Below are 22457 nucleotides of genomic sequence, written 5' to 3'. Positions count from 1 at the left end.
AGCTAAAGATATAGTCAATAAGGCTAGGCACTGAGCACACCTCAAAGTGATTCAGCTGCCTGAGTTGCCTGTCGTGATTCACCAGCCAACCATGAGAGAGTGCCTCATGGCTTCTTTGTCCTCTGGTGACCAGGAAGTGATGTCAGTGGGCAGAATTTTAAGTTCAATTTAAGTTGGCTTAAGCCAACCAATTCTCAAGGATGGTCTCAATTCCTTTTAAGGAAAACCTAGCCTAACTTGCATGGTGGCAGAGTTATGATATTAGCTACCACAATAGACTAGTAAATGTTGGAGATGGGTCTCCCTTGACTCCAAGCCCAGCATTCCATCCACTAAAATTCTATTTGGTCCACTGAACTTAAACATATTTACAGATGCTTTCCTAGTCTTGTGTTTTTCTTATCTAGTTTTAAGGTAGGGAATAGGTCCTTGGGATAAAAACCTTTTAAAATACTGAGAGGTGTTTGACACTTCTACCTAAGATGTTCTAAAAGGCTTTAAGGGGACAGCATTTAGTATAATGGGGGGCGTGTCTGCTTTTTCTGTTTTTTGGTTTTTGTTTTTTTACATCTTGGCTCTTAGTCATGACCTTGTTCTCAGGATTGTGGTCCCTCTCACTTAACGTTGTTGACCTAGGCCTCTCCATTTCTACCAGATTCCCAGCAACCCTCCTACTTCCACTCTATCCCCCCTCCTGCCTCCCTTCCCTGATTAGCTTTCCCACTACTTGAGTTTTTGTGATTTCCTGACTGCACCCCACCGCCCCTGGCATTCCAAAGCCTCTGGCAGCAGATTTCCCTCACTTATTAGCTAGGTTATTGCTGCCCCCTGGTGTCCCTTGTGGCTCCATAGCAACCTCTTCTCTGATGCTTTCCACCTCAAACCAGTTAACCCAATAATCCTGTGCCTCAGCCCTGATTCACCAAATAAACAAAAGCAGAACAGGAGTAAACTGGGTTCTGGCACAGTTCTTTCTCTTCCTTTCCCCTAAAAGCAACACTGATTCCACACCTTCCTCCCAGAAGTGAGAACAGGAGTCAGAACAAAGAAAAGAAAAGAAAGAAAATAGGACATTGATGATAAAAGTGGTAGTGGTGAGCATCTGAAGCAGTTTTCACCAACTCAGAAGGAAATGGAATATAAAACCCTGGGTAAAAAGAACTGAAATAATTTCCTTTCTCCCTCTTCCCAACCTCTCTATTCCTCTTCCTCTCAATAGAGTAAGAGTGAAAGCATGCACCCAGGGTAAAATTTGGAGAGAGATTCCAGTTACACATCCAAAACAGAGAGCTAGAAAAGGCAAAGAATTGTCAATGCTTTTTTTGTCCACTGCTAGTTTTGCTTCAGGTTGTTTTTGTTTAATTCGCTTAGGTTTTGAACATTAGGTCATATACCTGTTTTCATACTTTTAGTATATACTAGGAAAATGCCATTTTCAGTATTGGGTTGATAGTGATGTTGGTGCATGATGAGAAGAACTAATTGTAGGTGAAATTAAAATAAAGCAATTGGTTCAAATGGATAAATATGTAGATTTTCTTTTTTTTAAAAAACAGAAAACATATTATTGGCATGCAAATAAAAACAATCTTTGTGTCATTTTGGGTGACCTTAAATTTGTCTTCTGTATGTATGTATATGTATGTGTATTACATACATATATATTATACTATAATTTCTTTAAACTACTTACTTATATCAACCCATTCTGCTTTGCTGATCTTATTTTCAAAGACGGTACATTTGAAAAGTATGCCAGAAAGCATGTATGTTACCATTTTTGATATGAGCATATCCTAAAATGTATTATAAAATTTTTAGGAAGTACTATGAAGTAGCTGTGGTATAGTGGCAAGAGCACTGGATTTCGAATTAGAGGATCTGGGTTCAAATTCTGGATCTGTCTTCGGGTAAGTCATTTCCATTTTCTCAGCCTCTAGTGAGACTAAATAAACTAGGTGGTTTCTTCGGTGTCTAAATCCTATGAGAAGCAGTGTTATATAGAATCAGCACTGGCTTGGAGCCAGGAGACCTTGGTTCTGGTCTTGACACTGGATTACTAGCTTTGTAACCTTGAGCTAATCATTTAAAATCCTTCTGATGATTTATTTGTGAAAACTCAAGGTTGGACTAGATGGTCTCTGATGTCTTTTCCAATTGCAAAGTCTTCTGATCCTATTTAAATAAACATGAAGTTAGTCATTGAAATGTTAGGGGTTAAAAGATACCTTAGATTCACCTTGTTCAATACACTTTTTACATATTGAGAAATTAAGGGATAGAAAGGTAACCCAGGATTACACAGCTACTTAATGGCAGTCAATCTTAATCTTCAACCCATAGTTTATCACAAACTAATTTAGGGAACTCTGGGTAGGAGATAATGGAATTTAAAGGGATAAAAATGACCTCTAGTTTTCTATAAAAGTCCTTTCAAGGGGCAGCTAGGTGGCGCAGTGGATAGAGCACAGGCCCTGGAGTCAGGAGTAACTGAGTTCCAATCTGGCCTCAGACACTTAACACTTACTAGCTGTGTGACCCTGGGCAAGTTACTTAACCCCAATTGCCTCACTAAAAAAAAAAAGTCCTTTCATTATTTCTTGGCCTAAGTAGATGTGATACATTGAATTTTTAACATTTCAGCATGTTAGAATCAGAGGATCATATGACTGTAGAACTGGAAGGGATTTTAGTTACTTAACTAACTGCAAGCAGAGCCAGAACTCAAATGCACTTTAACTATTTAAAAAAAATTTTTGAACACAGAACATCAAATAACATGAATATTTCCCTACATGCAAAAGAACAGAGAGATTGTCCATGAAACTGCAAATCTCTATTACTTAGCTTACTTTTCATTATATAAAGTATATAATAAATCGAACATGCAATTTTCAAAACTGTCTTTTTTGTCTATGTTTCCTTCCGGCCTTCCTTCTGTGTTCTTCTATGCATTTAAAAAAATGCTTCAGTGGCCCCCTTTGCCTTCTGTTTCTTTTTCTTTTTTTGTCATTCCTTTTGTTAGTCCCCTTTCCCCTCTTACCTCCTTTACCCCATTTGAAAACAGAAATAAATCCTTTGTAACATATGCATAGCCAAGTATAACAAATGCTCAAATTATCTTTATCTCATTCTGTACCATAAATTCATCACTCATTTTAAAGGAAATGGGTTTAATACTTCCTCAGTTCTCTGGGGTCTAATCCTGGTTGATCATTGCATTGATCAGAATTAAATCTTTCAACGTTTTATAACGCTATTATTGTATAAATTCTTCTCCTGGTTCTACTCCCTTCATTGCATTCAATTCTGCATCAATTCAATTAATCAAGTCTTCTCAGGTTTCTCTGAGATCATTCATCCTTTTTGTCATTTCTTATAATGTAATAATATTCCCTTAGGTTTTTATACTATAATTTGTTCAATAATTCTGCAGTTGGTAAGCATCCCCTCAGTTTGCATTTCTTTGCTATTACAAGAAGAATTATTATAAACATTTTTGCATTTATGGATCCTTTTCCTATTTCTTTGATCTCTTTAGGGTATAGACCTAGTGTTCACATCTCTGGGTCAAAGGGTATAAATACTTTTCTTTTGAAAGAAGATTGTCACTTGTGCAGTATAGACAATTAGTATTTAACGCAGAAGTCAGTTTTTTTGGAACTGGAACGTATCTTAGAAATTATGTACTCCAATCCCCTAATTTTATAAATGAGATGACTGAAACTAAGAGAAACAGTGTGACTTGTGTAAGATCATGCAGGTATTTGATGATAGAGCCAGGAATAGAATCTAGGGCTTTAGAATACAAGCCTGAAAGTTCAGGGTGCATTCCACTGCGTGTATTGCCTCTATCTCTAGAATGACTGTTTTAAGTGCATACTATTAAACTAATGAATGCAGGCAGCAAATACTTATATTTAGATATGTCCCTACACATATACAAAGACATGCATGTACGTATGCATGTATGTGTATATGTGTGTGTCCCCTAGCTTGCTATAAGTGCTAAAGCAACATCTTTCAGGAGATGCACAGACATCTCTGCTGTGGTGCCATTCATTTTTAGATGGCTACTTGACAGAAAGAAAGCCCATTGATTAGATACCTAGTCTAGGACAAATCACTCATTGTCATATACTGTCAATCTTCTTTATGATGAATAATAGAAGAGGAAGAACTTTAGAGCTAATTTTTCTAGCCCTTTTGGGCATAAAAGTGAGTCTCAGAGAGTTCAGTGGTCTAGTGTTACACAGATGGTAGCTGTGTAAAGAACCAGACACAAGTCTTCTGACTCCAGTCCAACATTCCTGCCACTACACACTGTGGTAGAGCAGGGACTAGAACCCAGGTATCCTGACTTACAAAATCCTGTGCTCATTCGGCTGCACTGTGTTGTTACTCCATACCACAGTACCAAAGGATATTTTTTGCATGTAGAGGGAAGTGAATTTGTGAGGAGGTGAAAACATTAAAGATATGGGCTTTTCTAAACAGGAATAATGGCATTTTCATAAAATACCAAAGGATTTATGTTGCTCTTAGGTTGACAAAAATTCTGAAAAATCAGATGAAGGGCAAAGTTATAGAACTGTCATCTTTGTTGTATAAAAGGAACCCTGCTGCCATTTGGGCACTCGCCTTTATAAAAAGCAAATTTTATACCTAAGATGTCCTGGCACGAGAGTGCCACCTTGTGCTCTAATTGCCACCAGTGTAAGCTGTGCTCGGCCCATGTGAAAAAAAGCAAGCTTGCAGAAATTTGGTAGAATTTCACATCTCATTTTGCAAGTATAGATCATGAAAATGGTAGATTTTTACATTCAGTGATTTCCAGTCTCAAGCTTCACTATGACTGTGTTGGAATAAATACTGCATTAAATATAGAATATTTAGTATATTTTGTATTGAAAAGGTAGTGGAATGAGAGGATCACTGTCCTTTAATACCACTCAGTTTATGTTATGAACATATAATTACAGGGACATTATTTAAGACAGTTATGTAGTTAGATGGAGGCAAGGGTACTCGTGGGTCAAAACAAGTTTGAGAAGTTATTGTCATCACCCCTACCATTACTTGGAATGTTTTTGACTAGGTGGAAGAAGGGAAAGGGTAGATGTAGTCATATAAACTAATGCTTCTTTCTACTTCTTTTTTGGAAGAGAAAGAAAAATTTGGGCTAGACAGCATTTAGAACTAGCATAAGGTTTTAAAATAATCCCAATATAACTGCCACATAAGCCTTTTTTTAATGACTGTATTTTTTAGATTGTAAGCTCCTTGAGGACATGAGGATCTAGCAAAGTATCCAATTAAGGCCCAAGATCAACACTTTTTTTAATAAGTTATCTTTACCATTAGTGGTGCCACTCTCCCCTCAAGTCTGCTCGAGACTTTTCTGCTTTCAGCTCCTTTAAAAACCCATTTTCACAAAATGATGGTAACAACCTATGCAAAATAAAATTCAGATGACTAGACACAGTTTGATATTATGCCTTCCTAAGGAGGCAAAAGGCTCAGGCTACAGGAGAGCATCTTATTTTAATATTTGAAAAGATAAGTGATTTCATCATTGTGGTTACTGCCTACCTGAAGCAGACCTCTGCATTTCCATATAGCTTTAGTGGGTGTTCTTCATGAGTTGTGGTGGCATGAAATTTTTTTAATTTTCTAGTGGCTAAACTCCTAGTATTTAGCCTCTCTGTGCACAGCTAGGGCAGATCCATAGTCTGTCACCAGGTTGCATTTGAATTGTTTACAGTTTGGTAATAAAAGCTTTTAGAACTTGCACCAGTGCTCTCAGACATCATGCTGATGAGCTTTTTTTGCATTCCTTAGACACCTATCCTGGCTACAGAGTTTTTCCTCACATCCCCTTGGTTAGACTCAGTACTTCCCTGGGTTTATGGTGAAAGCCAAAGCCACAGCTTGAGGAGAGCATGTGGGTTGTGTGGGGCTGCTTGTTCACTTGCCAGGGGCAGTTTGGTATATACCTCCAATGGCTATCAACACAGATGGTTTATAATAAGAATAGTAGCAGTAATAATAATAACATTAATTTGCATTTTTGCCATCCTATTGCTACAAAGCTCTTTCCCATCCATGGTCTCATTTGAATTCCATAATAATATTGTGAGATGTCGTTATTCCTAGAAAGAGGGATTTATAGTAGAAGAAACTAAAGCTCAGAGAAGTGACTTGACTAAGGTCCTTAGCAGGTAAATGGAACAGGTATGACTCAAACTTCCATCTTATTTCAAATTCAGTGATCTTTTCCTAACATATTACTTACAACTATAGAGTGTTCTTTTTCAGATAACAATTTTTATAGCTTTTTTCCCCTTCGTGTTCGTGGAAGTCATTTCTGAAACCATCTTCTTTTCTCTAAATTTCTTCTATCACACTGAATCATTTACCCTTGAAAGATGATGTAAGGTATAGAAGAATGGTCAGGTTTGCTATTCAGGACACAACAGTGTTCTTTCTAGTCCTGGCTCAGTCACTAACTAGCAGTATTACTGTGGGCAAATCTCTGGGTACTTTGCAGTTTCAAGTCTAAAATGTCAGAGTTGGAATAAATGGTTTCTAAGCTAACTCCATTTTAACATTCTGTGATTCCAGATTGAAAATACTTAGAGTCTTTCTCAGAGGTTTCTCCCTTTTCTTCTAGGTCCCAAGTATGTATTGATTTGGTGTTATCTTTTATATATATATATGATTTTATTCATATATCCTATATTGTATATTTATATATATGAGTTCCATTTGAAAATATATCTATTCAAAACTCTCCTTAAGCAGCACCATAGAGTTTTTTCTGACTCTTCCCAGATGTGAGTGCCCTTCCTAGCCTCAAAATTTAACTTATATATATTTTGCATTTATTGTTTTACATATTTCTTTATATATGTGTTGTTTTTCTTGTTGGAATGCAAGTTCCTTGAGGGTAGGGATTGCTTCACATTTTTTATCCCTAGTGCTAGGCACATAGTAATTAATATTTGATTCATTTGTCATTAAAAATGAACTAAAGGAAGGCTCTGCCAATAACTAGTTCCCATGTGATTTTATACTTCATGTACATTCTGGGCTTCGTTTTCCATGTAAATTTCTTTGTAAATTGAAAAGGTCGTATTACAACTAGATTCCCTTTCAGCCTTAACATTCTATGACTGACATTAAAAAAAAGCACAGTAACAACAGAACAGAAAGCCTATCTCATGCTTTAGTACTAGGTCAATTGGAAACTAATCCCTGCACAAGTCTTCATGAGAATAGCTTCTCTGACCAGAAATCCTGAACTTTAGAGGATCATTAATATTATTGTGGAATTTCCAACATCTTATTAAACCACTTAAAACTGAATGCCACATTTTTAAAGCCTTGAAATCTGCTCTTAAATTTAAGGTAGGGAGGGTGATTTAAAGACAAAACAAAAATTAAAAAATTATTAAAAGTATCTTGAAATTTACATCATTTCCAAAATAAGTTGGTTCTTAATGAATGGTAAGGACGTTGGTGATAAAATAATTATAACTACTCCTGTTTTTATAGTTTTGTTTGCTTTTTGGTACAGACCAGTGATTCCATTGGTTCAGGGAACTCCATGGAAGGAAACTCCCTCTTTCAATGGCAGATGTTGTCCAGTGTGGTCTTAGAGAGCTGCTTGGAGCATTGAAAAGTTCGGGGTCTTGCTCAGTCACATAGTCAGGATGTGGTCAGAGGTGGTGCTCTGACCCAAGTCTTTTTGCTTATGAGGCCAGTTCTCTTTGTTATACCATTGTTTCTGAGACATATCCTGTAGATATAATTATATTCATTATAGAGATGGGAAAACTGAGGACCAGAAGGGTTCATTGGTTTGTCAAAGGATACTTGTATGCTAGATATCAGAGTCTGGAATTTAGTTCATGCATCCTACCTCCAAGTCCAGTGTTATTTCTGATACACTATTTTTCCAGGGCGTTTATAGAAAGTTATAAAAGGCTATCATAGCATTGTTTGGTCCAGAAGACAATCCTATAAGGTAGGTAGTGTGCATATTATGGAGCTGAAGGAATTGAGGCTGTTACATTATTTGCCCAGGGGCACATAGGTAACAACTGGTAGGGCTGTATTTTTTTGTTTTTGATGCTAAAGTCTTCTTATGTCTCCCAGACTGGAAGTTCAGCAGCCACTCATGGGGCTGATCCCACTATTGATATGCTTGGAAACTTTTCTGTTTCTGACTTGGGCTTGTTTGCCTCTCCTTGGTCAGCTTTATGCCCACCTTTTTCTCTCCCCTTCTGCCCCAAACTTGTGTCATACTTAGTGTAGACATCCAAATAGCATAACCTACCGCAGATCAGAACTCCTACCGGCTTCATCCTGCCTGGTAGTGGGGATCACATGTGTGATGGCATGTTTTTCTGGGACTAGAATTTGAATCAAGGTCTCTTGAGTCCAAATCTAGTTTGCTTTCTTTCATTGCACCTCCCAAGGAAAGCATAGATCAAAAATATTTTAATTCATCTTCAAGAGACAATAAGACACATTGAATTTATTATTTTTAAAAATTTTTTTGTGGGGTAGTGAGGGTTAAGTGACTTGCCCAAGGTCATACAGCTAGTAAGTGCCAAGTGTCTGAGGCCAAATTTGAACTCAGGTCCTCCCGAATCCAGGGCTGGTGCTTTATCCACTGCGCCACCTAGCTGCCCCCACATTGAATTTATTATTACAACACCCCTAGAACATTGACAGCAGATATTTTCATGAGAAAAAAAAAAGTTTTAGCTAACAAACATGAAGTCAATAACTGAGTAAGAATTCAAGCCTGTTGTGTTCACACTTTCTACTCACAAGGCATTTATTTGGTAAACATAACCCTTTCAAGGATATATCTTTGATAGTCATTAACAATATCTACTTCTCAAAGAGAAATTTTTCTAGTTATTTTCCAATTTTATGTTTAGTCCTGTGGAAGCAGATCATTGAATTCTATAAATTTAGCACAGTGATGGTCAGGAATTGCTAAGAAACTAATCTTTTAAGTGAATTGCATCTTTTATTTGGTAGCATTGTAGACTCACGGATTTTGAGCCAAAAGGGGACCTTGGTCATCATCTAGTCCAATCCTCTTCAATTTTTGATGAAGACACTAAGTCCTTAGAGAGGTTAAACATCTTGTCCAAGGATACACCCTGCCCTGCCTTGTGGCAGAACTAGGATTTGAACTCAGAAACTCTGACTCTAATAATAGCTCTATTTTAATGATTCTTTGAGGAGTGTAAACAGAGGTATGCTAGTATATGTTTAAAAGCTGACTCTCTGAGGAAAAATATACAAGACACATTTTTACTTTTAATTTCTTGTATTATATAAAGTGAGATAATATTTGTAAAGCATGTAGCATAGTACCTAGCATATTGTAGACACCATATAACTGCTAATTCCCTTCCCCTTCTCCCTTATTAACATTTTCTTCACCACTTTCTTAAATCTAGATAACAGAACAATAAATCAAGGCCTGATCTGTGGTGTTTGCTGATTTCTTATGTATTTCTTATTTATTATTGTTCATACTGAAAATTTAACAATTGCCTCTCTTGAGGAGGTTCAAGCTGGCTCCAGTACATTTTTACTTGTATATGTCCAAAGGCAATGGGTCACAAAATCAGTAACTAGAGGACATATTGTTGTCTACTTTCGCGGTCTTTCAAGTCCATTGGGAAATTGCACCCTATTTTAACTTTCTTCCATGAAGTGAAGCCTTTCTTCTGTGAGCATTCATTCTCCTGAAAGCTTTCAAAGAATAAATGCACACATGTAGAGAAGGTGGTTAGAAAATATGAGATTTGGTCATATATAGGAATCAGAATCTGATTTCAGAGAAGAAGTTACTTAACTTTTAAGCCATGATTTGGATAAATTCAACAGTTTCCTGAATCCCACAGGGAACGTTTGCAGGAGGTGGTATTTACCATGGTCTTTGACTTGCTTATAGGACATTTCTACATTACAACAGTTCCCCATTTTCTTCAGAAACCCCCCATGAAACTACCTTAACATCAAGCCTATTTGGGCCAAATATGGCCTATAATTTATTGCTTACCTCAGTACTTTAAGTCAAAGTCTTTAGTTTTGACTTCAACTTCAGTCTTCTGAAATAACTGAGGAAGAAAGAGCATGTAGGGGTAAGATACCGGTAAGTGAAATAAACCTAAAAGAGCTAAGACAAAGCAGAGAGAAAGGAAGCAATGGTAACAGTACTGTGAGGTATATACTAGAAGACATACTAGACAAGAAATTTTATCAACCAGAAGGTTTTTTTATACCTATTTTTATAAATGGGCAAGCTGAAGTCAAAGGGCAGCTAGGTGGTGTGGTGTATAGAGTGCCAGGTCTGGAGTCAGAAAGACTTGAATTCAAATCCAGCCTCAGATACTTACTAGCTCTGTGACCCTAGGCAAGTCATTTAACCTGGTTTATTTCAGTTTCCCCATCTGTAAAATGATCTGGAGAAGGAAATGACAAACCACTCTAGTATTTTTGTTAAAAACAACCCAAATAATGTCATGAAGAGTTGGACATAACTGAACAACAACAAACAAGTCATTGGAGATGAAATAATTTGACCTAGATTACATAACTAGTTAATGTTGAAGCTGAGATAAGAACCTACGATTTATGACTTTCACTTTGAAAAACTGTCACTTTTTGGGGGTACTTTTACAAATCTGTCACCATGAAGAACAAGAGATTTTTCCTATATTCCAATATAATTATAATGTAATCTCTCTTTATTACTCCCTTTAAATACCAGAAATGTTTACTTTGAACTATAGGAGTTAGAAGCTGCTGCTGGTATAAAGTGACTGTCAGGGACTTTTCTGCTATTGAACACACTTGAAACTAGCTTTCACATGAAGATGATTGTGCAAGTAATCATATTTATTGCCTAATTCCTTCATTCTTTTGGGTCATGTAAACTGTTAAGCTGGGGCTGGGACAAGATAGTTTCAAGCAAATTCAGTATGTCAATAGATACCCTATTGGGAGGCAAATAGGTGGCCCAGTGTATGTATATTGAGCACAGGTTATGGAGTCAGGAAAAAGACAAATTCAAACCTAGCCTCAGACTCTTACTGTGTGACCTGGGCAAATCACTTAACCTATGCCTGACTCAGTTTCCTCAAATGTAAAATGGGGATGATTCTCATAGCACCTCCTTGGAGTTATTGTTAGGATAAAATGATTTCATGTTTGTAAAGTGCTTTGCAAACCTTAAAACATTATATAAATTATTATTATTATTATTTCATCAATATGGATACTTCAACTTTGTAGATTGTAATCCATCTACACCTTATCCTGTGAAATTTTTGTCAAGGCCTTACTCTCCAGTCTCCCAAGGGACTCGACTCTCCCCAATGGCCTAAAGATCTACCATTGGGTCCCTTAACATCATTTAAACTACCCATTTGTTATTCCTTGCTCTAAGGTTGCTTTCTGTAATTGTACATTTCCTGGTAAATCTTTTCTGTCATTTTTTGGGAAGAAAGACATTGTTATTAATTCAAGCAAATTAGCAACAGGAAAAGATGGTAAGGATGGGAAAATGAAAAGCTTGAAAGAATATCTAGAATTTTAGTGTTTTTTTGTCCAAAGCCCAAGGTGATTTATATGGATGATTTTGAAATGAATTTTAACTGGTCTTTTGGATTGATTGTTTTCCTAATTGTTATGTTTTTTTATTTTGATGGGGGGAGGAAATGGGGACTGTGGAACAATTATGACTGGCCTTACAGAGCAGTTTTTACTAGGGCTCTTTTAAATAATCGATTAGGCAGGTTGTTTTAGCCATTTTGTCACCCTTTACAACTTGTGGATAAACATACTTTATCCTGAGCTAAAAGTTAAGATTAAATTCTACTAAAAATCTTCATGTTATTATACTAAGAAACTTCATCAATCCTTTTTTTTCCTCCATTACAGGAGACATCAGATGTACATCAGAATATTTTTTAAATAGACTTCCTATTTCTCAATCCAAATGAGTTATAGGAAATCTGATGATTTCAGTCGTTTATCCTTTAATAAGTAAAAAAGTTAAGCAAAATTCTTTTTTTTTATTTTTAGCTATTTGCTAAATATCATTATTTCACCTCTAATGCCATTTTTAAGGCACTAGAGACTAAACAGATTCAAATAGAATCTGAGCTTTATCTAGTTAACAGAAACTAACAAAATGAATATGCAGCGCAGCTTAAAAATTGATGCTGTCATTACTAGACTTGGTAACAACAGGGCCTAATGCACTAAAGGGTCCTCTAAAGATCCTTTCTATTAGGAATCATTTAAGGGTCATTCAGAGCTCAAAAGCCCCAGTGGGAGCCAGGTATATGCTCTTCATCCTGCTACATCTGCAGCCTTTGTTTCTATTCTGGGAGTGGCAGTTTGAATTAATTGGAACTGGGTGAGGGTGGGCTTCAACATTTTGATTCACCAAATAATTCCTACCTATTCCCACCTAGCAGCTGTGTTTCCTTTGCGGTTCTGCTGCTAGGCTTTGTTACTTTAGTCATAAATTCGATGTTATCAGTTTACACTGGCTTATGCTTAACATTCCTTATGGATTCCTTGAAAGTGTTTCTTCTTTGATATTGTACCTAATTATATAAAAGCAGTCTACAATGTGATACTCAGGGTTTTGTGAGAAGTAGAATTTATATAAGAATTTTTAAAAATTCTAACCAAATTAGCAGTCTCTTAATGAGGAATATATTGCTCAAGACTTAAACCAAACTTTATTTTTAAAGTATTTACAGGAATTTCATGATTGCCTCTCCTAAAGAGTAATTTTTACTTTACTTATATCTTTCCTAATTCTTTGATGGAAAAGAAGAAGCATTAAATAGGGATAACTGTGAACCTAACATAAAACTGTCCATGGAATTCACTAATGGAAGGGGTGATGTCATTATGTAATAAACGTGATTACATTTGAGGGGACATTGACTACTGAAATGAAGAGGGAAGTGCTGTACTTCAGTATTCTACAGGTAGATGTAAATCATACTGGACAACAAGCAAGTTATTTCCATTGTGTATGTGTGTGTTTTATTTTGTTTTCTAAAAGCAAGTGAAGTTTAAGGGGTCTAGTGAAATTGGTATTATCAGGTTGTTTTTTTTTTTTTAAGGGAATTTGGAGTTTTGTGTTTTTGGACGATTGAGTGTAGCAAGATAGAAAACTACACTGTTGATGACCTCTATTGGTAGGACTCATTTTGAACCAGAAATAGGAAAACTGTGGAGAATGGTTGTGCTATAGAGATATGTCTCCTGTAGAGAAACAAAGGTATAAATTTGCTCAGTGTGATAAGGTGAAAGTGCTTACCAAAGAACAAGTAAAAGTTTTTCATCACAATGCCTGAGGCAAACATGGTAGATTAAGATGAAAAATTGATTGTCCTAAATACATAGAACTTTTACTGCTTTTTCAATTATGTGCATATAGGGATTTAAAAAAGAGAGAGAATACTCTGGATATACTTGGCATCGAATGAAGGACTGTCTGAAGGTACAAATCATGATTCTCCTATCTAGAAACAGATACTGTTATTATGTCATTTTCATGAATTTAACAATAGTTCAGACTATGTTATTTCTTCTTAAAACTGATCTTTCTTCTGGTAACATTTTGGTCCCCTAGTGGCTTGAAAGAGTTAATGCAGTTACCGAAAGTGTCCAATTCACTTTCAGGGCATAGTGTTGTGCATGTGGGAGAATCTGGCTTCAGAATATATTTTCACATCCCAAAACCAATTTGGCACAACTTAAAATGTCTGCTAAGGAAAGGTTTCAAAGTGTTATTAGTCCATGCAATTAATACTTCATTTTGTGAGCACCAAATTCTCCCAGTAGTGTTTTGTTTTAAAGAAGAGCCTGGGATTCACAATAACGGGTTTCATTTATCAGAGACATATGGGACTCACCATCTTTGGATATATTTGCGAGACACTTTCACAAAGAACACTCCTTAGGCATCTCACATTTCACGGATTGGAGGGCAATCTGGATGAATATCTTTCTTGGAATTGATGAACCAGCTTTTTCATATGTAGTCTCCAATTTCAGTAATCCTTAAGAAGCTCATAAAAGCCAGGATGGAGTTAGTAAACCTCAGCTTATTAGCCTTCCACAAGAGAAAAGACCATGATTCTTAGATCTGGTTCATATGCCAAGTGTACCTCTATATTAAGATATTTTCATTAAATTTAGATTATTTTGGTGAGATGGTGAGATGAAAGATTGGTCAAATTTGGATTGACTTTGTATGGCAATGTAGACTTTACAGACAACTGATTTAAGAATTTGGGGTTTCTTAGAAATAACAAGTCTGTAAAATATAATGTTAATAACAGGATATATTGGAGAGCAAATAAAAATTGGTTTCTCAATTAGAACTTCCCACTTCCCCAGTTTTTTCAAGTGCTTGATGAAATATACATAGGTCACAATGAATGGACCTGAAACCTAAGAGACTGATAATGGTTCTCATTCGATGTGTATCTGGATTAACTTTTTGTCTTCTCTTTCAAGTTTTATTACCACTGAACTATGTGCTATGTATGCTATGTATGTGTATGCATGTGTGTATATGTGTGTGTGTGTGTGTGTGTGTATATATATGTATATATATATATATATATATAAAATTTACCATAATGGCATTAGAAAAGTAACCAGGGAACATATAGACTAAAATGAAATTGGAACAATAGATACTTGTTGCACAGAGTACATATTTATTCACACCACCACCATACAAGAAGAGATATATGTGTATGTGATTGTGTACATACACATACTTAGTGAAAAGTTAAATGACAATTTGGCTTTTGTGAATCAAATCATATTTTTTACCTTAATTCATAATTTCAGGGACTCTCTTATCTTCTTTTCTGCTGTATCTTCAGTTGCCAGTGGTTCTTAATCTTTTATCTTTAGATTTTTATATCCCTGAACTCTCTGTCAAATGATACGTGCTATGTAAACAAACATTTAAATTCTGATTAATTAAAGGGATCATTTATAATGTGAATAATTATCCCCTTCCACTTATGTAGCTGATTTTTAAGTGGCACATACCTGCATATACTTATTTGATAAATCTGATGTCACCTAGGTCACTTTTATATATTCTAAAATATTTGTATTAAATTTGAAGTGATATTATTCTACTAATAACTATTTGTTTGTACAAAGCCTACATCAGACTCTGTAATACAATAATTTTGTTTGATTATTTGGATAGTGGCTAATCTTGAGCTCTTCTTTATGTAGTCCTACAAATGTATTATTTTTTTAGCTCAAAAACTTTAAAATATTTGAAATATTTTTGTAAGGATTATTATATTTCCAGTATCATAATTACCCAAATCACATTTATTTTTATGTAATGATAAAGGACTTTTCAATACTGCTCAGGCTGAAATGACACTGAAATGATAACATGCCTGTATCATGACAAACTTTATACTGACCCTAAATTCTTTATGATCTATTTCATGATGATCTGATTAGCCTTTACCTCCCCATTGTGTTCACGTTGGCCTGAAGTCGAGGATAAGTGAACACTAAAGAATATGTTACAAATTGCACAGTCTGTGTAACTGTATTGCTATACATGATGTAGGACATCATTGGCATTGAGTAAGCCATCACTACAACATGAATCAACTCAAGCGTTAGTTGTGTATCATGTGGTAATAAGAAGTTTGACATTATGTAGCCTTTGGTGATTTATATTTTTATCTAAACACACACATACATCTGTGTATATCTCATAGATATATTATATATATTTATTTACATATAGATGCATTTCTATGCACATAAGTATATATGTATATACACATACAGTATCACCCTTAGAAGCGTTTAACAAACGTAATTAATTTTCACATCTTTCTTGAGGTGAAGTTTGATTATCCTCTTTTTTACAAATATGGAGAATATGACCTAGGAAGGCCAAATATTTTGTCTAGGGTCAAAGTCATTAACAGAGATGAAAAGAAAAACTTTGTTTTCTGACTCTTGATGTTTTTGATAGGAATTTTAGAACATTTCTCTTAGTAAAGGATTTAGTCTAGTGTTCAATGGAGGCAAGAAGATTAGAGATTGAAAAACTTAGGACTCCATGTGGAGACTATAGATACACTGCATTGTGGATTTAGGATAAACTATGAGCTGTGGAGAGAAGATAGTCAAAATGATAGAAAAAGGGGCTTTAGATATAGAATGGTTATATTTTCCATGAATATGGTTTTGAAAAGGACAGATTATGGATACTGAAGGAAACAGAGAAAGAAAGAACATGGACAAGAGAGATAAAGATTCCTAGCTTTGTACCATTTTTGTTTTAGAGCTGAATAGCATGACTAGTACTTTCTGTAGTATTTTCTGCATAAATAGAATACTTAAATAGTTTGTATGAAGGAGGTATTTTGTTTCCTTGTGAAGTTAAACCTTTTTGGTTTGGGCGTCTGCCATTATTTTTACCCTACAGTAAGGGCAAAGTTTTTATTGTTGAGCTCAAGTTTTTAGATATGTCCATTTTTGTAAACATATATACTTATGAATACACTTTCATCTCTTTTTGTCTCTTTGTATCTGTCTCTTTCTCTCTGTGCCTGCTGCTTGTCTGTTTGCCAGTTTTCTTTGTCTCTTTCTCCTTAACATTGAACCCATCTGTGTAGAAAATAGAATACTTGGCTTCCTCATTTTTTATTTTTTTAAAAATAATTTGTTGTTTTGTTCACTCAACTTATTTTCACCCCAAGAAGAAAACTCCTTCTCCTTATGGCAGAAGGAGTGTTGGATTTTGTATTTAAGAGGTATGCTGCTGCCTTTCTTGTCCGTTTTTCTGTCCATCTGTCTGTTGGTCTCTAATAGGCTTTGCAGTGAGATAGCAGTTTACTATTTGCATGTGTGTGTATATGTGTGTGTGTGAAATTAGCTAATTGGTGTTAGCAGAAATATTTTCACATGTTTTATAAGCAAAGTGAGCAAGGTATATAAATGTAGATATGATCCAGACACACACGCACGCGCTCACGACTGTCACTGCTCATGCATAGGCGCTCAGAAGTAATTAATGTTAATAAGATTTTAATGTGCTTGTGAGATCATAATGAGGAGAAATGAATGCTCTGATTAGGAAAAGGTAACTGTGTGTGTGTTTTGGCTTAGAACAAGATTTCAATTTTTATAAACCGCAATTTTAGAACTTGTTTGTGATTGCATCAATTGGTTTTTATTTTCAAATTAGAGGTCTGTTTAGCCATTTGAATGATTAACCAAATAAATGGGTGAAACCCTGATCATAAGGAAGGGTGCAGATTTTTCATTTGCAAGGCAATGATAGTGTACAGCAAGGAAGTGATCCTGTCTTCTTCCAACATTACATTTTTATATTGCTTTTATCAAAGCCTCTTCAGAAGCTTCTTGTAGAGACAGTAATCATTTTTATAAATGTAGATGCTATCTATATATTGCAGAGACACATAATCAGACAGTGAAACTGTTGTGCCAGAGACACATTTCTGTCTCTCATAAATGGTAAGTCTGCAGTGTCCAGAAAAATCATAAGATACATCACCTTTCTTTAGGTAGTCTAAAATATAAAGCAAACAAGATTTTTTTTCCTAATCTGAATCTTTCCTAAATTTAGAGGCTTGGAATCAGTTGTACTGGGCAAAAAGTATTAAAAGTTAAGAAGAGATGCTCTATCATCATGGACTCATGATTTACAGTCAGTCACTAGTCACTCTCCAGTCTGGCTAAGATCCAGATGGACACCAGGGGTCCTTCTACACAGCAAACCTTCTAAAGAGACTGTCTACAGGGCTTTGACTCACATTTGCATTATTATTATTTTTAATAATAGGATATATCTAAATATCTATTAAGAGCCCTTGCCCTGTAGCACATAGAAATCACTTGTGCATTGAAAAAATATTAGTAATGCTTATATATTAAAGAATTGTAATAGCTTTCTTTTAAATGGTAATTTTAATACTAAAATGCAAACACTGTAAAGAGCTTGTTTGTAACGTGTTTCCTTTGCTGTGGAATTGTTTCTTCAACATTTGGGTAAGATTGGTGTGTGTGGTATGAGGTAAAATGCTGAGGTTTTGAGCTAACTGAATCCAGGAGATACGGGATTTAGGTCCCTTCAGAGTTCAGTTAATGCTTCCCCAGTAGCTTTTTCATAAGGCTTTTCATAGGACTGTAGTGAGAAACATGAAGATAAAAGAACAATTCTGCTATTCTGACTACTGTCTAGGGCTCAGTCCTTGGTTTACTTAATGATCAGGGATGATTATCTGATCAGAAAAACTATTTAAGTTGAATAGTTTCTGGCCTGACTTTTTTGGAAAGGACTTTGAAAGCTGAGTAGAAGGAACAATGGGACTGTGATGAACTTTTAGAAATTGCTGTGTCTTTAAAAAAAACTCAATTTGTCCCTAGGGTAGTGACCTATATTTTGAAAAAAGAGAGGCTGGTTTCTCTCTAGTTGTGTTCCATTCTATGTTGTAGTAATGGGGGGAAGTCTTACTTTTATTTTAAGGGTTGCTGTTGTGTTCTCTTTAGAAAATGATCAAAGTTTTTAAGTAATTTGGATAAAAGGAGAGTTTTTCTTTCCCTTTTGGACTCTTTTTATTCTCTTCAAAATTTTTTTTAGGAATATTCCAAGAATTTCTATAATCAACTTATCTGATCAAGAAAGGGAAATAAAGTAATAAAATACAGAATCATTGATTTTGAGCTCAAAGGTACTTCGTAGTGAATCCTAATACCTTCGTTTTACCAGTGAAGAACCTGAGACTCAGAGATGCTCAATGATCACATAGTTAGTAGTAATTGGCAAAGCAAAGCCAGGATTCAAACTCATGTCCTCTGACTTCAGCTCCAGCACTCTTTGCACTGCACTACCATGTCTTCTTGCATAGAGGGGAACTTGGGTTTGAAAAATGAGCTAGAAGGGATATTAGAAACCATTTAGTTTGAAATCATTTTACAGATGAAGGAGCTGAGAGGCTCAGAGGGCAAGATCACATAGACAGCTAAGTGGTACAAGGGATAGTGTAGTAGACCAGGAATCAGAAAGACCTGAGTTCAAATCCTACCTCAGACACTTCCTAGCTGTGTGATCCTGGGCACACCATTTAATTTCATCTGCCTCAGTTTACTCATTTGAAAATGGGGATAATAGTAGCACTTATCTCTCAAGGGTTGTTGTGAGGATAAAATGAATCAATATTTGTTTCTGTTTTGTGTTTTTTTCTTTTGTTTTTTGTTTTTTTTGGGGTTTTTTTTGCAGGGCAATGCAGGTTAAGTGACTTGCCCAGGGTCACACAGCTAGTAAGTGTCAAGTGTCTGAGGCTGGATTTGAACTCAGGTCCTCCTGAATCCAGGGCCAGTGCTTTATCCACTGCACCACCTAGCTGCCCCCATATTTGTAAAGCACTTTGTGAACCTTAAAGGGCTATGTAAATGCTAGTCGTGGTCGTGGGTCGTTGTCATTAACATCATCATCATCATCACACAAGGAGCATGTTGCAAACCTGGGATTTGAACCTAGGTCTTCTCACTCCAGATCTAAGGTGCTTGTCATTGCATATCTGTGCCTCTTTTTTTCTTTCAATTGAAAAAATAAAGCTGCACTTTTTAAAATAAAAGAATTGGTCATAAATTAGGATTGCTTTAAAGCCAGGAGTAGAAAATGAAGCTTCAAAGTGGATTTTTCTTCCTTTTGTTTATGTCACATAGCAGTGACTTATCCTCCTCCTTTCTTCCCCCTCCAATCCTTCTTTCTCCTCTTTCTTTTCTCTCTTATCTTTCACCTTTAATTTCAGACTTTTTTGTCCTGCTAAATAGTAGCTGGTCCTCAGTAAGAGAGTTCATATATAGGATATAGAAAACCTGAGGTTTGGAGAAAGAAATGACAGTTTCAACAAACTCCATTAAACCTTCACAAGTAATGAGGTCACTATATGAATAAAGAAACCTGTTGATAAACCTCTATGAAAAAAAGGGAAGGAGGATCAGCTTCTCTTGTGGCTCGGTACATCTATTTCCATTACTTTTGCTTTTATTTTTACTATTTCCTACTGGAAGTGTTTATATGGAGCATAAATAGAAGAATATTTCAGTCAACGAGTTTGAATGTTCAAAGCAATACATGGGGATGCACAGACTTCACTACTTATTAATAATACATATTGGATCTAAGCATGTAATTCACTACTCTGAAAACACATCCAAGTATCTTGCTACTTTGCCACATTGCCATTTTAGCATTGTAATTTTTTTTTTTAATTTTTGGTTCACACCTGTGAGCTTTTTAATGTAGGACAATTCCATTGTGGAAAATCTTTCTGTCAAGGTAGATCACTAACTTCTTTGCAGAGGTATTTAAAGAGTTGTCTCGGTTGTTGAAAGTTTAGGTGACTTTTGTGTGGTCACACTGTATATCAGAAGGTAGAACTTAAACCCAGGTCTTGCCGACTCTAAGATCAATCCTAAATCTGGCAGTTAACTATTTGGGTCATGTTCATAAAACAATAGATTTAGAGCCGGAAGAGCCTTTAAGGGTCATCTGATGCTGCACTAACCCCTAACCCACCCACAGTAAGAGTATAAATAACTTGGTAAAAGTCACATGGGTGACTGCTCCTCTGACCCTAAATCCTCCATTTTATGATAACTATGTTTTATTTCACCTAAACTCTTTAGTCTTTTTTTCCCCCCTCAAGAACCTAAACTCTTGGAGAGTCTACTTGTACTTACTGTGGAGTTGCTCTCTTTTTTTCTGGGATTATTTCTTGGGCTTCTCTTAGTTTCTGGTATGTCTTCATGGTGTTGCTTTTCCTCTATTTCCTTATGTGTCTTCTAGCCTTCATTCTCAAATTAGAACTGTGGGCCAGCTCCAACTTCTTCCCCCACTCACTTCTGGGATGGGGTGGTTAGGCTCCAATATTGTCCTCTCTGCAGGGTGGACATGATTGCATCTGTACTGTGGCAGTTGTGAATGGAATGACTTCCTTCTCTGCTTTTCCATTACTGGTCTGGGACATGGAATTGGGCACAGAGCCAGGACCAGGCCACGTGTGCTGCCTCAGTCCTAGGCTTCTGCCTCATTGCCTCTGTAGGCCAATGCATGTGGCCATCTCAGCCCAATCTGTTTTCTTCTCCTTGACCATTCACTAATATCCTACCAGCTTTGATGGCCCCGACAGGCCCTGATTGGACATTTCTGGTTCCTAGTCTCCTGGAGGGCCACAGGTTACTGCTGCCTGTTCTCTTCTCTGGCATAACTACCAAATATCTGAGATGTGACTGATTTCAGACGTCCCAGAGGGCCTGTAACCATGCACACTTGCCCAGGACACCTCAGCTCAGTCTCCTTGTGCAGGTAACCAACTGGTAGCAGGATTTCTCCCCCTGTTTCAGTATCTACATGCCAGCATTGACTTCAGCCACCATTTATCAGAGATCTGTCTGTAATGCCCTTGCTCAGTTTTCCCAAGTTGTCAGATTTGTTCTTATGAAGTTCTTCCCTGGATGGAGAAGCTTAATAGTGTTTCCCTTTGGTTTTATTGATCATTGCTTCCTCTGGAGCCACTTTTCCTGTTTTCTGGGAAATTGGACTTGGCTGTGACCTTTAATAATACCATATTTACTAAAAGTCAGCCAACCCTACTACAGTACCTCCTTTTATAAGCAATATTTTCAGTAATTTGTGAGAAATCTTCATCTGGGATAACTACATTGAGTAATAGTGTTCTTAGAGATAATGCAGATCAGAAGGAATCATGGAGGTGTTATAACAGTATCTATAACCTATTGGCTAATACTTCATTTTAAATCTGTTAAATAGAAATGTTTGTTTTAAAGATCCCAAACAATTGTTAAAATTGTTCAGTGACTTTTAAGCTCCAGCCTTAATTTTCTAGGGAATAATTTTAATTTTTGTAAGCATTACATTAAAAATGCATCAATATATATTGGTGCTAGAACTTGAAGAACAAGAGTTTGGGGAATTTTATAGTAGTGAGATAAGTCTTCCAGTATTTCCATATGCATATACATATATAATATATATGTCATCAATATGCTTATTAATATGCTTAGAATAGTTATAGAGAATATATTTGCAATGCTTATTAATACTTGTGAAATAACAGGTTAATAACATGTCAATATGGAAATCAAGAGAATGGTTTTTCCCCTCCGGTAACCATCTTATGATTAAGAAAGCTTTATTTGTAGTAACAGAAGGATATAAAATAAAAAGCTTGGGTGTTTGTGACTAATATTCTTTAGTCATCCTGGGATTTAAAAATACTTTTATCTCAAAGGAATTGAAGGTACATTTTATTTGACTGTTGAAGACTTCTTTCCACTTA

At 35.9% G+C, this 22457-nt stretch overlaps 1 protein-coding gene across 1 annotated transcript in view; it reads left to right on the top strand.

The window, feature by feature from the left end:
* ZBTB20 (zinc finger and BTB domain containing 20) overlaps positions 1 to 22457 on the top strand; it is a 928525-nt gene that overhangs the window by 6471 nt on the left and 899597 nt on the right. The window contains exon 2 of the mRNA XM_043993192.1: positions 1822 to 1910. The gene's annotated coding sequence lies outside the window, so the exon portion shown is untranslated. The remainder of the gene's footprint in view (positions 1 to 1821; positions 1911 to 22457) is intronic.

The sequence above is a fragment of the Dromiciops gliroides genome, chromosome 3 (genome assembly GCF_019393635.1).
Source record: "Dromiciops gliroides isolate mDroGli1 chromosome 3, mDroGli1.pri, whole genome shotgun sequence".
Classification (NCBI taxonomy): Eukaryota; Metazoa; Chordata; class Mammalia; order Microbiotheria; family Microbiotheriidae; genus Dromiciops; species Dromiciops gliroides.
This window is presented reverse-complemented; position numbering and strand designations above follow the sequence as displayed.